We start from the raw sequence: 15235 nt of genomic DNA, 5'->3' as shown, positions 1-15235 counted from the left end.
TGCCGGCATTTCTTTCTGTATATATATATATATATATATATATATATATATATATATATATATATGAGAAAATGGTTGACTCACGAATAAAAAAAACAAAAACAGTGGTTTACTGACGTTTCGACTGGAGGACCAGTCTTTATCTGAGACTGGTCCTCCAGTCGAAATGTCAGGAAGCCACTGTTTTGCTTTTAATCGTGAGTCAACCACTTTCTCAAATATTTCTTCGGGCTCCTAGAGGAATTTCTGATACTGCTTATAAATTTATGTATGTGTATCAAATATTAAGCAGTTTAAGCAAGCCCTCCAGCAACTTGGATGTAGCAACTACTCTTATTGCTACATACGAAAATCAGTACTGACAAGTTAACTCACTGTCTCTAAACATTTCAGACGCGTTCAACGAGATAAACCCGTTCTCTCTTCTCGGAAAGCAAGAACCACCCATGGGCATCGCGCGAATGGCACCAAGTACGCGTCAGCCCCCACAAGGTATGCATCCCAACTTTCTGACAACTACGTCTCAAGGCAGGCTTGACAAGGAGCTCATGCCTTATCCGGCGATCAGCCGCAGAACTTCTATGCAACCTAAAAATATGCGGAATCGCTCGTATAGCCTCCTGCCCTGGAAAAGGAGGGATTCCCAATACGAGCACACGGCTCTTGGCAAACCCAGGGAGACCAGCCGTTCGTCTCTGCTGCCCGAAAGCACGATGAACCTTTGGCGCAGGTTCAGTATCTTGGGCGCCCTGGCTCGCCGGAGTAGCTCTATAATTTCGTTTAGTAAAAAAAAGGAACAGCCCAAGGCGTCCGAGGACCACGCAATTGGCGGCATTCCTGCCATTCGCAGCGACATCTGGGAGTCGGCAGCGGTTAGCAAGAAAGATCACCGGGAAAACCTTACGAAGATGGCCACACTGAAAAAGCCCTCGGAATCGGCAGAAATGATGGCCCAAACAGCGTCGGCACAGAAGGTGGAATTGGTGAACTGCACCAGTCTTGCCGTTAGGGCTTTTCCGGGTAGTACATCACATCCGGTAGAAACTCCCAATCCGGCTCACAGGGCCCTGCTGCCAGAAGACGTGCCCGCATCAGTGAAATCAAGCAAAAAGACCGGAAGCCCGTCAGAGCATCCTCCGAATAACCCAGCTCCAGCCGTTGATACCGCATCAGTTAGCCCGAGCTCCCGTGACAGTCCGTGGTTGAAATCCCGCTCCACATCCAAAGACATGCCGATGCCGGCACCGGATTCAAGCCGCAAGAAGCGGAGGACGCGTGCGCCCAGTTTTGCTGGTGTCGATCCCGGGTTCAAAGGGGAAGCGCCTGGGAGTGCTTCGAAGAGTAGCACACCGCACGCAACGCTCAACCTTTCTACGCCGAATATCAAACTCCATGAGGAGACACCCGGATACCATCTGGCACGCGTCAGTACGATAAAGCTGTCCGTAGACGAGTTCCTTCCCGACTTTCCAACTGACCCTCTAGAAGTCCAGAAAAAGATAAGCAAGAAAAACGATGCGAATGCCGGAAGGGTTCCGAGCAAGGACGATGGTGTGAAAGTCGAGAAGAAAGTTCTGGGGAAATTAAACAAAGAGGACGACAAAGAACTTTTCTTGACGAAAACAGCGACTGACGCGAAGGGAGCTGAGCGCCAAGTTCAAGGCAAGGTTAGCGACAACAATACAGAGGTTGTCCAGACAGCGCGCAAAAAAAATTACGAGAACGTCAACAGTGAAGCTGGCAACGAAGGCAAAGAGACAGGGAAGAACACCTCCTCTATCTTTAGGAAACAACCTCACGAAAAGATGAAAAAAGAGAGAGAAGAGGAAGGCGATGACAGGAAATCAGGGAGAAAGACACGCACAAAGAAAGGCGGAGACCGCAGCAGCAAGAAAGGAAGACGTTCGATAAGGTTGATCGCTGACGTACCTTCACGGATTTCCGGCAGTCAATCCCCGGATACCAAAGAAACCGCGGAGCAGGTAAGAATACCATTCGAAACTTCTCCTTTCGCCAGTTATCATCGTGAAGCCTTCGGAGTTGCCCTGGATGTCGCTCTCGACGTAGAGAGAGAACTCAGTGTCACCGCAAACGAAACGCCCAGTTCAAGGGCCGATTCGATGGAGTCTGTAAAGTACTCGCGCCAGCCACAACCCATTCACTACGAGGACACAGTTCCGATTCAGCTCCCGTCGCAGCTGGTGGACAGCTCAAAGCCGGAGACACCCGAGGCGGCATCTGCAGCGAAGAGTGAGCGGGGCGGTAAAGGCGCAAAAAGCGCAAAGAAGAAAACGACCAGGAAATCCAGCGATTCTTCAAGCTCGTCTTCTAAAAGCGGAGTGCGTAACAGCAGCAAAGCGAGCAAGGGTTACAGGCTAGTCAGAAAGACCCCGACAGATACTGAGGCCCAGACTGAGAAGGATGTGGACAATGTAGACAGGACGCCCCAGCCCTATTCTCCGAAAAACCATAGAAAGGAGAAACACGAGACTGTACCTGGTAAAGAACAGCTACCGGAACCTGACGATAGCAAGGTTGCTTTGGAGCCTCTACCCCCAATCATTGACAACAGACAGGCAGTTCAACCGCTTGAAGTCAAGGCAGCAACAACGAGCAAAACTAACAAGCAACGGAAACACAAAGATGTGCGCGCAGGAGCGGTGGTGGCCCCGGTCCCACCTGTTGACACAGCGCTAGTGCTGACGCCACCTAAAGCACGCGACGGGCCTGAAACTGCGGAGGCGCTTGACACACCCAACTTACCAACAACCAAGGAGTCTCCCGGCGACATTTTATCAGGGCCAGGACAAAGTGTCAGGCCTTCGCCGCCGCAAACTTTACCCATCATGTGCAAGCGCGGCTCGACGGGAAGCGGGGCCGTCGTATCTTTCCGAAAAGACATGAGCAAACCCAAGAAGGATGACGCCAAGATAAAGTTGCAACAAGCGGTGAGTGTAGCCGACAGTTTTCGTGTTCATGATCGTGCCTACGCTGTCTGTCTTGGCACCAACCTATCGTTTTGCAGACCGTGGCCGTAACACCTTCAGATGACGCGTGTCCGAAGGCACTGGTGAGGAGGCGGCCGTCTATACTTAAGAGCTCGGGCACGACGCTGGCCGCGACTCGACCGGTTCGACCGTCCTCATCGGTAGACTCCGGCGCTGCAAGGTTCACCGTTATCAGGTATACTTTTAAAACCAGTGGCATATATGATCAGTGGCCGTTAGACCACAGCTTTCAGCTCGCATTTGCTCTTTATATCTTTCGTTCGGGATCCTCAAATGAAATGTGTGCTGCTTTTCGCTTGCTCTAATTTAACGTCTGCGTAATTTGTAAGTAGCATTCTGCTACCCCGCAAACTAAGAGTCATTCAGGGTCCCCAGAGAAAGAATAAAGTACATGAATTTCTACGCCTTTATTTATTTATTTATTTATTTATTTATTTATTTATTTATTTATTTATTTATTTATTTATTTATTTATTTGTTTGTTTGTTTGTTTGTTTGTTTGTTTTTCATTTATTTATTTATTTATTTATTTATTTATTTATTTATTTATTTATTTATTTATTTATTTGTGTGTGTTTGTTTGTTCGTTTGTTTGTTTATGAAGTTCCCAGAGCAGGATATACAAAGCGATTCAATACAGTTTCCGCCTACACGACAACTACGAAGGCGTGCTTATGATATCTCTACAGCCACATGTCCATTTTATTAAAATATAGGTGAAAGACAAGGATTGTTTCTTTATTAGTTATGCTGACACTTCTTGCTTCGGAGATATGTATGTACCTGAACTATCCTTCGCATTCCTTTTACATATACTCGCTTAAAAAGACTAATTTTTTTTATTTCGAGTTTTTTGCTTTAGCTAATAAACAATTTACCCCTGATTGGTCATGGCTAGCACCTAGGGTTCTATAAGTCACACTTATCTGGGAACGATCTTAATGCCTCCCCAGGCCGTATGAGGTGTGCATATTATTTAGATCAACAAGAAAAAATGCTGACCCTAAAATGTATTCTTGTGGTACGCTCGAGTAAACGCCCCGTTACCCAAGCTCGGACCCGTGCTATACATTCGGCGTTCTCATCCACGCAGTTCATAAATACAAGATTTTTAGGATGAATGTTTATTTCTTATTCTCCAAAACAAACATAACCCTCGAGAAACCAGCTGAGCTTACGTCCGTCTGAAGTGCTCATCTGCAGTGATTTTTACATTCCTTCTTCGGCTTTCGAAGGTACAGATCACGTTGCGCTAGTTCGCTTCGCGATCTCCAATTCAGAGCACGCGACACTACAGGAGCAAATAACATACACAAGTACATCCCATAGAGGATATGCTTGGAGCGCGTTTTGTTCGTGCGTCCGCAAATACGAAACGGTCTATTTTGGGGTGTTAGAAGTGACGGGGTCAATTTTGTGGCAAGAAAGTATTAATGAAACAGGGTGGTCGAATTCAAATGCTTATGAAATATCAAAAGTGTATTTTGGTATATTTCATTACCCGCTCCCCCACATTACAGTTCAACTGCTCATTTTCTTGCGCATATCTACAGGATTCGTGCGGGTTGCTATCGCGCTTTTTGCGAGAATGCCTCATGGGCAGTCCCGGTCTCCACTGTCCATGCCATTTGCAAGATTCGAGTTAAGGCAAGCTAGCCCCGCAAAGTTTCCGAGAAGTAGCAAGCGATTGTAATAGTAGAGAGTTTTAGCATAGCGTTACCGTGTTTACGTTACCGTTTACCGTTGTTACGAATCGGCCCGCCGCCGTACTTTCCCGCATCACCCCTCGGCTGCGCGGCGAAGACACTGCGTGCGCCTTTCAGGCAGCCTCTCCCCCCCCCCCTCTTCCCCCCTTGTCAGTGATTCATGTTTTCATGCCTCGACAAGCCCGGGCCAGGCGCTTCGCTTTCGGCGCGTTTCAAACTTCGGGAGTTGGCGTCTAGTCACGCCGAGACTTGTTCAACGACACAGAGGCCCCGCGATCGCAGCGGAGTCCTCCTCTCTCCCCTATCTCAGACTCAACGTGCGCCGATGCTATCGACTGCTCACGAACTCTGGAAAGAGCGTTCTGTGTCTGTGACGTTCGTGGCGTGTTGCCGCTTGGCGTTTTGACCGTTTCCGCTTTTAGGTATACCGTTACCGCTTTCGTGCTTTAAAGACACGAGACTTTTACAGGGGTAAATTGTTTATTAGCTAAAGCAAAAAACTCGAAATAAAAAAAAATAGTCTTTTTAAGCGAGTATATGTAAAAGGAATGCGAAGGATAGTTCAGGTACATACATATCTCCGAAGCAAGAAGTGTCAGCATAACTAATAAAGAAACAATCCTTGTCTTTCACCTATATTTTAATACCTCCAACTTTTCATCTCCGTGGGCAAAAACGCCAAGGCGCCAAGAATGCACTTATACACTGCATGCTTCGCTCCTCCGCAGGTTCCACGTTAGTGGAGATGGGCGAGGATTTTTTTTAATTTCTAAAATCTTGCTCTAAGTGAATCTTCAGCTAGCACCACACCAGTTGATTTTTTCCCCTGAAATTCTTGAATAATGCCTCATGAAATCATTGCCTTTAGTACACCGCAAGATGTTATTACCAACGCTGCTTCGCAGGCCAGAGATGAGGTTGTCCCGAGCGTGGTCAGCTCCATGGCGAGTGTCACGCGCCTCAGCTGCGAGCCTGTCATTGCCACGGGACGCCGACAACACGGGACAACACGGGGCTCGGGAGAGCAGGGATAAGCTCTGGCGCTTCTCACTGAAACGGCGCTTCGTGCGCCCGCACTCCTCCTCAGCCTTCGAGGAAACTTTCTCACGCAGCACTTTTCGGCCGCACACTACAGGTGAGCACCCATGCCTCCATGGTCTGTACGGCCTAGTACTGATTTAAAGCGAAGTTTTCATGTCTCACTAACGGCGTCGGTGTGCACTGCAAAACGCGCTGCTGGAAAGCTCTTTCTCTCGCGATGATGATGAGCGTGGGTGAAGCGAAAGGAAAAAAAAATTAGCAGTGGCTTAGCTCGGCTATGCCAGGATATATGTATCGTGAGCTGAGGTTCAGCTGGTTATTCTTAGCCAATACAATCCAATTTTAATCCAATCCAATCCTAATCCAGTGCGATCCGATCCAATACAATCCAATCCAATGCTCCGCGCGCTTGCGCAGCACGGCCCTTCAAGGTCCACGCGAAACTGCTCAACCTCGGCCAGTGTAGCTTACGCTACAAAACTCTTCCCATGGTCGGAATCGCACCTGGGTCCCTCGTGTTATGAGGCCGACGTCTGTCCGATTGCGTCATTCCGACACGGTCGAAGCGTTTGGATTTGGAGAGGACTGCCTGGACGCGTAAAATTAGAGGAATCGGGCCCCACTCCGCCTAACGACGGAGGTGGTTGAACGTGATGCTTTCTTAGTGCGAAATCTAATGGCGAAGAGTCAAAGTCGAAGCCACTGCTATCTAAAGGTCAAATGGCGTGCGATAAAGTCAAAGTTCAACGAGTACAAGTCCAAATCGTCTGCGCGTCAGTCCGAACTAAGACAGCAACCAAAGAATCCCCCACGAAACAGCTTCGCGTTCAAGCATCGTCGTTAGATAGAGGGATAAATCATTTCTTTTGGCGTAGTTCAGTTGTCGGGGGTGAAAACATAGAAACCGTAACCTACGGCTTTTATCATTTATTTATTTATTTATTTATTTATTTATTTATTTATTTATTTATTTATTTATTTATTTATTTATTTATTTATTTATTTATTTATTTATTTATTTATTTATTTATTTATTTATTTATTTATTTGCTTGCTTGCTTGCTTGCTTGCTTGCTTGCTTGCTTGCTTGCTTGTTTGTTTGTTTGTTTGTTTGTTTGTTTGGGAGAGTACCCACAATACCAGTTTGGCATTACAGTTCGGGGAAGAAACACCTATATCGTTGACAAAAAAAAGGCAGTTAATACAGAACACATGAAGAGAACAATTACAGTTCAGGGCAGATCGCTGAGGCAAACCGAGAGCAAGAACCGTTATTGTGTACGCGACAACCACAAGAAGAAGAGAGGGTAAACAAACCTTAATTGTACATGCGCAAAGCGAAACAAAGCGGTACAAAATCTGGAGGAATTACTCGGTACAGCAGCCCTTGTTCTGTTTAAAGGAACGCTGAAGTGAATTTGTCAAGCTCCCATTTTTGCTTGCACTGCGTTGACTGGCTCAAATGAACACACTTTTCATCATTTATCCGGTTGATAAGTCGGTAATTATTTTATAAAGCCCGAAAGAAGAGAAACTACCATGCGCGGTCTGCGGCGGCGGCACCAACTAAACGCTGTGACGTCGGGAGGAGGTCCACCGTGATTGGACGATGCCCAATATTAGCATTCAAACAAGTTTCGGTTTCGGTTCTGTAAAACAACATCCTTGACATCCGACGTTGTCGTTGGATGGGCATTCTCGATATCTCAATAATCATGATACCGCGCTTTTGCCATGTTGTCGGCTATAAAATGCCTAAGATAAGCCTCCCAGGACGGCTTGGAATCGTAGCAATCGCTAGCCGAGGCCTACGCAGTGGATGAACGCCCTCCGTGTCCCCGCAGACGCTCAAATGCCATGCGCTTTCCCCCCACATTTGCAGCTTGCCTCACTCATGCCTGTATCGTAAAAAGCGTGTTTGCACCAGGCCAAGGTTCTGCTGATTCTGGCCTGTGCCCTCTGCACGCAAGCAGTCGGTGCTTATGGCAACAGCACGCCAACGAGAACTCGCTAGCGCGCCAGTGCCAGCCTGCGCGCGTTTTGTGAACTAGTTCGTGTAGCCATGAACGTTGCGGCCCAAAAAAAGGTGAACTCAATATAGAAAACATCGGCGGAAAACAAAAAAAAATCAACTTACACCCTCAGCACGAAGCGGACCTGGCACATCCTTCGCAAGCTCATCGGAGACAAGCCTACGCGCACCACCACCACCCACCAAATTAATCGCCTCATCCGAAACAGCGATCTACCCCCCCCCCCCCCAGAACTGCTCAACTCTCTCCGTGACCACCTCTTTGGGCACCAGACAACCTACCCCAAGCCCACTTCGGTCCTATATTCAGGCCCCACTAACGCCGCATTGGACAACCCCTTCACCACCGAGGAACTACGCCAGGCCCTCACCAAGCTTACTAGAAATACAACTCCTGGCCGCGATCGCATCACCAACAAGCTCCTTCGAAATCTCGACGACGAGGCCCAAGAATCTATACTGGATCTCTTTAACCACCACTGGCAAGCGGGCACGCTTGCTCCTCAATGGCGCCACTCCGACATTACTCTAATTCCTAAACCCAATAAGCCGATTGCACCCACTAACCTACGTCCCATATCCCTCACATCATGTCTCGGAAAGCTGCTGGAACATATGGTACACGCAAGACTCACTGCCCATCTGGAAAATAATGACCTCTTTCCGCACACCATGTTTGGCTTCCGTAACCACCTTTCCACACAAGACGTTCTTCTTCAGCTAAAAGAACAGGTCATAGACAACCTCAGCAAAATTCATCCCAGCGCAATCTTAGCTTTAGATGTACGTGGAGCCTTTGACAACGTCACCCATGAAGCCATCCTCAATGGGCTAAACAGCACACGCTGCGGTCAACGCACCTTCGACTATGTACGGGCATTCTTATCCGACCGAACTGCCACAATCCGACTCGGATCATTGATCTCCCCAACGTTCTCCACACCCCCCAAGGGCACCCCACAAGGTTCTGTTATCTCCCCCTTATTGTTTAATATCGCCCTTCTAGACCTGCCTAAGCAGCTTTCCGGGATCCCTAACCTTTCCGGGATCACCAAAGGATCACCCGGCACCCAGCAATCCGCTTTACAACAAGGGGTGGACACCGTCCTCAACTACCTAGCACCACGCGGCCTCACCTGTCACCACTCAAAATCAGCCCTTCTCGTCCTTCGTGCAAGTACCCGTGGAAGACCCCCCGAACCGGCACCGGACCCTCAGGTCATGATTCACCAGGAACCTGTCCCGCAAGTGAAGACACTACGAATCCTGGGTGTAAGCTTCCACGCCGATGGATCTGGAAGAGCACTACTACCCCAACTACACTCCACAATATCGCAACTCGCCCACCTCATCCGTCGTATATGCATGCACAAACACGGTCTTAAAGAACAAGACACGTGTCAACTTGTGCAAGCATTACTGCTCAGCAGGCTTACATATGGCACTCCCTATGTCCAACTCCGACCCCAAGAACACTCCAAATTGGATGCTCTCATCCGTCGAGCCTACAAGATAGCCCTGGGACTACCGGCTTTCACTTCTACCAACAAGCTCCTTCAACTTGGCATACATAATTCGCTCTCCGAACTTATAGAAGCCCAAAGAACCAGCCAACTCTCTCTCGCCTTACGCTCACCCCCACAGGCCGCACAGTCCTCCAGAATTTAGGCCGTCCTACACCAGAACCCCACGAAGCACTACAGCCGATACCACCTCATATTCGGGCCACCATCAAAGTCACCCCCATTCCACGACATATGCATCCCGAGTACAACAAAGGACGTCGCAACGCTCGTGTTCACTACCTACATAAGAAGTACTCATCGGTCAACGACACCTGCTACACCGACATCGCTCACTCAACTTCCCACTCAACCCTAGTGGTCACCGACACCAACGGCACCTTATACACTGCGGCCACATACCGCCACCTCTCCCCATCTGCAGCGGAAGCTACTGCAATAGCCCTAGCAATGCATACAGCAACGTGCGACTACCTCACAATTATCACGGACTCGCAACAAGCCTGTCGAAGATACCTCCTTGGAAGAATTCCTCCACCTGCCCTCAAGCTTCTACAAGCCGTAGTATCACCTCCTAACGTGACCATCGTTTGGACCCCAGGTCATGCCTCCCTCCCCGGGAACGAAGCAGCCCATGCTGCGGCCCGCGATCTTCACTTCCGGGCACTCCCGACGAGGCCGGGCGACTTGGACACCCTGACTGACACGCTACAGCCACTACCAGCCACCTACTCCGACATCTTAGCGCACTATCGCCACACCCGCCGAGAATACCCTCCCCCACACCCTGCACTCACCAACGAAGAATCCCGCATCTGGCGACGTCTCCAAACAAATACATTCTACAAAGGCACCATCCTCTCCCATATCTCCCCCAGCCGTTTCACCTATAACTGCCGTGACTGCCACACCCCAGACACAACCCCCCACCTCGTATTCTTCTGCCCACACCACCCCTCCCCACTCCCCACACCTACTCTCGAGCAGTGGGAATGCGCGCTGACCAGCTCGGACCTGCAGGACCAGCAAAGCCTGATCCAGCGGGCCACCCGAGCAGCGACAGCACGCGGCTACCTGGACTAAGGCGGCCGCCCATCTGCTCTAAATATGTAAAATAAACGTTTGTTCCTCCTCCTACAAAAAAAAAAAGAATCTATCCTCGGGGATTCGAACTTGCAACTTCAAAATAACGTACCTAGCGCTCCAGATCACTCGCCCACGGGATTTCTTTCTTCTTTATTGCCGGACATTTATAAATAAACACACACGGTACAGACAAGGAAAGGCACCACAGACGTAACCTGGTACAAAACATACAATGCATAAGGCGGCCAGCCGTATCGCCGGCTTGGCCTTGTCCATGTTTTCACAACTGCGTGTAGTAACAGTCGCACACAACCCTTACCCTCACATTTTCTTTTTCACCACAATATACTTTTTTCGGTTTTGGAATACGTGAAATTGGGGTCGGTAATAACACTCGACCACGGGCGAGCGCTACTGACATTGGAAATATAAGGTATACAATGTATAACTGGTATAACCAGTTAACACTTTTATTTATTTTAGCAATTCAAGCAGCTTAGGTGACTATTTGTTGTATAGCGCTTATGAAGTAAGCGTCCCCCAAATTTCCGCAATATCTCACGTCTAGCAATTGCATTTCTTAGACGGAAAAGCGTTCGCAGATGTGTGGTCGTGCTGCTGACCGCTGTGCTTGTTCACCCAGCGCAAAAAAGTGCTTCCTGCTCTGTAGTTTTGCGCTGTACGGTAAAAGTTTCAGTTGATTTTATTTCCTTAGTACCTATATTGACTTCGCTGGCTCTTCTCCCGCCTTCAAGAGGTCTTATATTTTCCTACTGGCGTACCAGTTAGCGACGCGTCGCATGTGTGCTTGTGCAGCGCTTGTGTGAAGCGACTCGGATTCGGAGCTTGATACAGTGTACAAACTAACAAAGTAAAGAAAGACACATTCTTCCAGTCACAAACGTGTCGTGGCTTAGTTTCAACTGAGCGAGCTAATAGCGACGACCCGCCTACGGCCGGCGGACTAAACGCTGGGCCGACGAGGTCGGCGAGCCGTGCAGTTGCGCAGCCTATTTCCAGCTCATCTCCTCCTGACGTCACACGAAAACGCCACAGAAAGTGGGCGAGGGTGCAGAGAGGAGGACAGCATTTTCGAGAGGAGGACAGCATTTTCGAATTGGTTTTTATACGAAATAAATTCGCCTAAACGCACTCAGAGGGGTCGAAGCATGGCCTATGGACTCAGGGCTATAATTTGCACTAGCAATCCCGCAATGTTTACAAATCACTGCATGCAGTGTCCCTTTAAGTTGCATATTTTTTCCTTTCCCGCAGGTAAGAATAATCCTTTCGCGACATTAGACCCGGTATCCTCGTCTCGTGAGAATAAGGTCAAAACAGTTCTAGCCTCCGGTTCCTGTGTTGTCTTCAGCACCTGTGGCACAGGTGTATTAGAGAGTTTGAGCGAACCGTTGCCGTGCTTACGTTACTATTTAGCGTGGTTGCGGGAGCCTACTGCGCATGCGCAAGCAGTCACCGCGAACGGTAACTTACCGGCGCAGCCTTTACCGTCGCCGGCGAGTTTCCTGAGCAGACGAAGTGTACCCTCCCGTCTTGATTACAGCAAATGCAGTGCGCTCGGTGCTTGATTTGTGATTGTATTTGTATTTGTATTTATTGTTCCATTTGGGCAGTACAGTGCAAAAATAGCGGAGAGGTTAAAGCAAAAGGAGGTATACCCTCCTTATCGCTTTGGTACAGCCTATAAAGAAATCTTATTCTATGTTGTTTATCACGTTTTTCTTGTTAATTGATGCCCAGGAGCACAACAAACGACTGTGAGAGAGCAAAAATGGCCGCCCCTACTCGTGCTAGGACCCGCCCTGCTCGATACCTTCTGAGCTCGCAGAGTGCTCTTACGCCTCAGGAACTGTGCTGGGAAAGCTAGTGTAGGTTATTGGCTAATTACTACAACATATATGTTACTCGTTCCGTGTCGAAATGGGTTTAAATGGGTTTAAATTCTAGTTTACCTTAATTCCAGCTCTGCTCAATAGATGATGCCACTGACGTGTTTTCTTTTTTGAAGCTCCGCAGGCGATGGCTCACTACTTTCAAAACAACTAATATCATTGAGAACGCTTCGTCGGAAAAGTGAAACATTCAATCTGCTCTAAACGAAAGCAACTAGATGTTAGCAACAAAATTATGCGTGAATTGGCTCATCAGATGGCGCTACCTCTGCAAATCGAAAACCGTGATCGTTGTGCTAAAAATGTCCTGCAGCTTCCGGTAACACGGTAAACGGTAACGCAACGACGGTACCGATATGCTAAAACTCTCTATTATCCGCAAGCATTAAAAACATCGCGATGAGCCTGCAATCTTCACTTGCGTTAAGATATACAGGGGGATCAAAGTTAAGTCGACAGGTTTTTTTTTTTTTTTTTTGAATTAGGCGCTTAGATTTATGTGAAGACCACCTCTACAGTAAGGTTGTGCGCTTAGGGGGACACACATTTAGGAGGTAAATACTGATGTAGGTGGCTTAACTAAAATTGATCAATTAGCTTTTTAGTGGCTACAGTAACCAGGCATGTTTGTATTAAAAAGTTAGACGCAATCGTGTTTCTACGTCGGTTAATTTGGCAGAATTCTTCTAGCGCGTCCTCCGAGATATCGAACTGCGAAGTTCAATTGCCGATCGCATGATTACGCATGCTAGAAGTCAAGACCGGCTCATAGCTCTTCCATTTTGTTCTGTGTTTCGGTAACGGTTCCGAGTACTGCATATTGCGATAACGCCAGACAAGAATGAATGGGTGCCAGTTATCACTTTTGCCTATGCTTCCACCCCGTTGTCTAACTAAACACCGTACACAGCAGGCACGTCACAGAAGGGAGGAGCTTTGCGCCGGTACAGACTGTCTTGCATGCGTAATCATGCGAACGGGAATTAAACTTCGCAGTTTGATATCTCGGAGTACCAATGCGCTAGAACAATTCTGCGTAGTAGAAACACGATTGCGTCCAGCTTTCTAATACAAACATGCCTGCTTATGCAGCCACTAAAAAGTTACTAATCAATTTTAGTTAAGCCGCCAAACTCAATAATTACCTCTTAATTATGTGTCCCCCTGTGCGCATAACCTCACTGTAGAGGTGGTCTTCCCGTTAATCTAAGTGCCTAATTAAAAAAAAAAGAAACCTGTCGACTTAACTTTGATCGCCCTGTATAGTTTTCGTAGCCCTTCTGAACGCCTACCTCCAGTAGAAGGGTACCCTCGCTTAGTCACGCTCTAATTTTCATTATGTTCTTTTTTTTTTGTGTGTGTGTGTGGTTTCCATAATTATGTTACCGCGATACGTATGACTAATTCATGAGAGGAAGCTCTTCAAAGCGCTAGGCAGGAAGGTCTAACCCGGCAGTCACATGTGCACGCACGTGGCGCCATGCGAACTTTATACTCTTCGTTGTTTCGCCTTAAAATCTTGGCATGTTCCCCACTGCGCGCACATGCGCTCTCGACTGAGATTTTCGACTACGGTATTTGCATCGCCGCTGGTGCAGTTCAAGCATAAAACGGAAGGTCCCAGGTGAAAAACAGCTGACACGTTCCATTGAGGAGTCGCTTACACGAGCCCATGGTTTCGTTATATAGCGAGGAAAGCTTGAGTTAAGTCGATCTTATATCTGCCCTGCTGCGGGGTAGCGTTCAGAACAATCTGCGTAGAATAGGAAGATGTCCTCAGGGTAATGAATATGGTGGATAAACATACCAGGTATACGTTAAATGGCGACACTCTCGGAAAAACACCAATAGTCATCGTGTTCTCAACCAGTAGCGTTTTCCTCCATCGCCTTCAGGCTTCGGTCTTTTCAAGAAAAACCTTGCCCTTCTTGCAGGTTCCACGTCGACGCTGTATGAACCAAACATGAGGACGAAGCGGTAAGAAGTAACAAGGTAACGAAGGGCTCGCGCCCGTGTGTGAAGTGCGTTCAACTCACCTCTGGTCGGGTTCTGTAAGGTCAACTAAAATAACCGCAACGTTAGGTTGCGCTAACTTGGTTTATTTTCTTCGTGGACTAATCGACCATTGACCGTTCCAGTGTTCGCAAGGAGGTGCACAACGCATTTCTGCTTGGGCCGTCGCTGTTGGCCGCACTGGGTGGCGTGTGCAACTACCACGTAGGCGGACACAAGGGGGCGCTCCAACGGGTCTCCCTCCCGTGAGTGTGCACTCGGCATTGCTTTTACGTCTGAACAAACAAAAAACGTAATCAGTCTTTATGTCGTAAGGAATTTAAATGTAGAGAAGTTCATCAAAGGCCAATTTGCTGTCACTGATTGCAAAACAGCGAAATGCAAACACAAGGTTACAGATGCTATGGAACTCGAGTGTGTGTAATAACCAAATGCATCGGACGGGCCAGGTCAACCGGGTAAAACTGCGAAGACTTCTGTGATGATCAATCGGGGCATTGAAATGACCCTTGTGTGATAAGATTCGGTTTGAGTTTGTCCCCCCGCAAGCTCTGAAGCATTCTGAGAATATTTTTCGAGCTTTCCTACCACAATATCACCTCTATAATCGATGCACGGTTATTGCTTCCTCGACTGCGGATTACCCCGCCTTTGTCCTCTTGGTGTAATTTCTTTATAGCAATCGTATTGTCCCCGAGAGCATAACAAACCAACCTGACTGGACATTTGCTCGAGGTGGACGCCAGGAGGCCAGTTAAGCTTAAAGTTGCGAATGGACGCACTGTGTCCCACAGCTGGTGCTCGTGCCCTCTCTCTTCCCTCTAGAAGCTAAAGCTTCTTCGCGCTTTGTTAAAATGACAATGATTGTGGTTCTCGAGCAATTGCGCGGCGACAAAGACGCTGGTTGTAATGA

Source organism: Haemaphysalis longicornis, unplaced genomic scaffold, assembly GCF_048455015.1.
Source record: "Haemaphysalis longicornis isolate Haplotype H1 unplaced genomic scaffold, Haemaphysalis longicornis Haplotype H1 scaffold_9, whole genome shotgun sequence".
NCBI classification, from domain to species: domain Eukaryota; kingdom Metazoa; phylum Arthropoda; class Arachnida; order Ixodida; family Ixodidae; genus Haemaphysalis; species Haemaphysalis longicornis.
Note: the sequence above shows the minus strand (reverse complement) of the source record.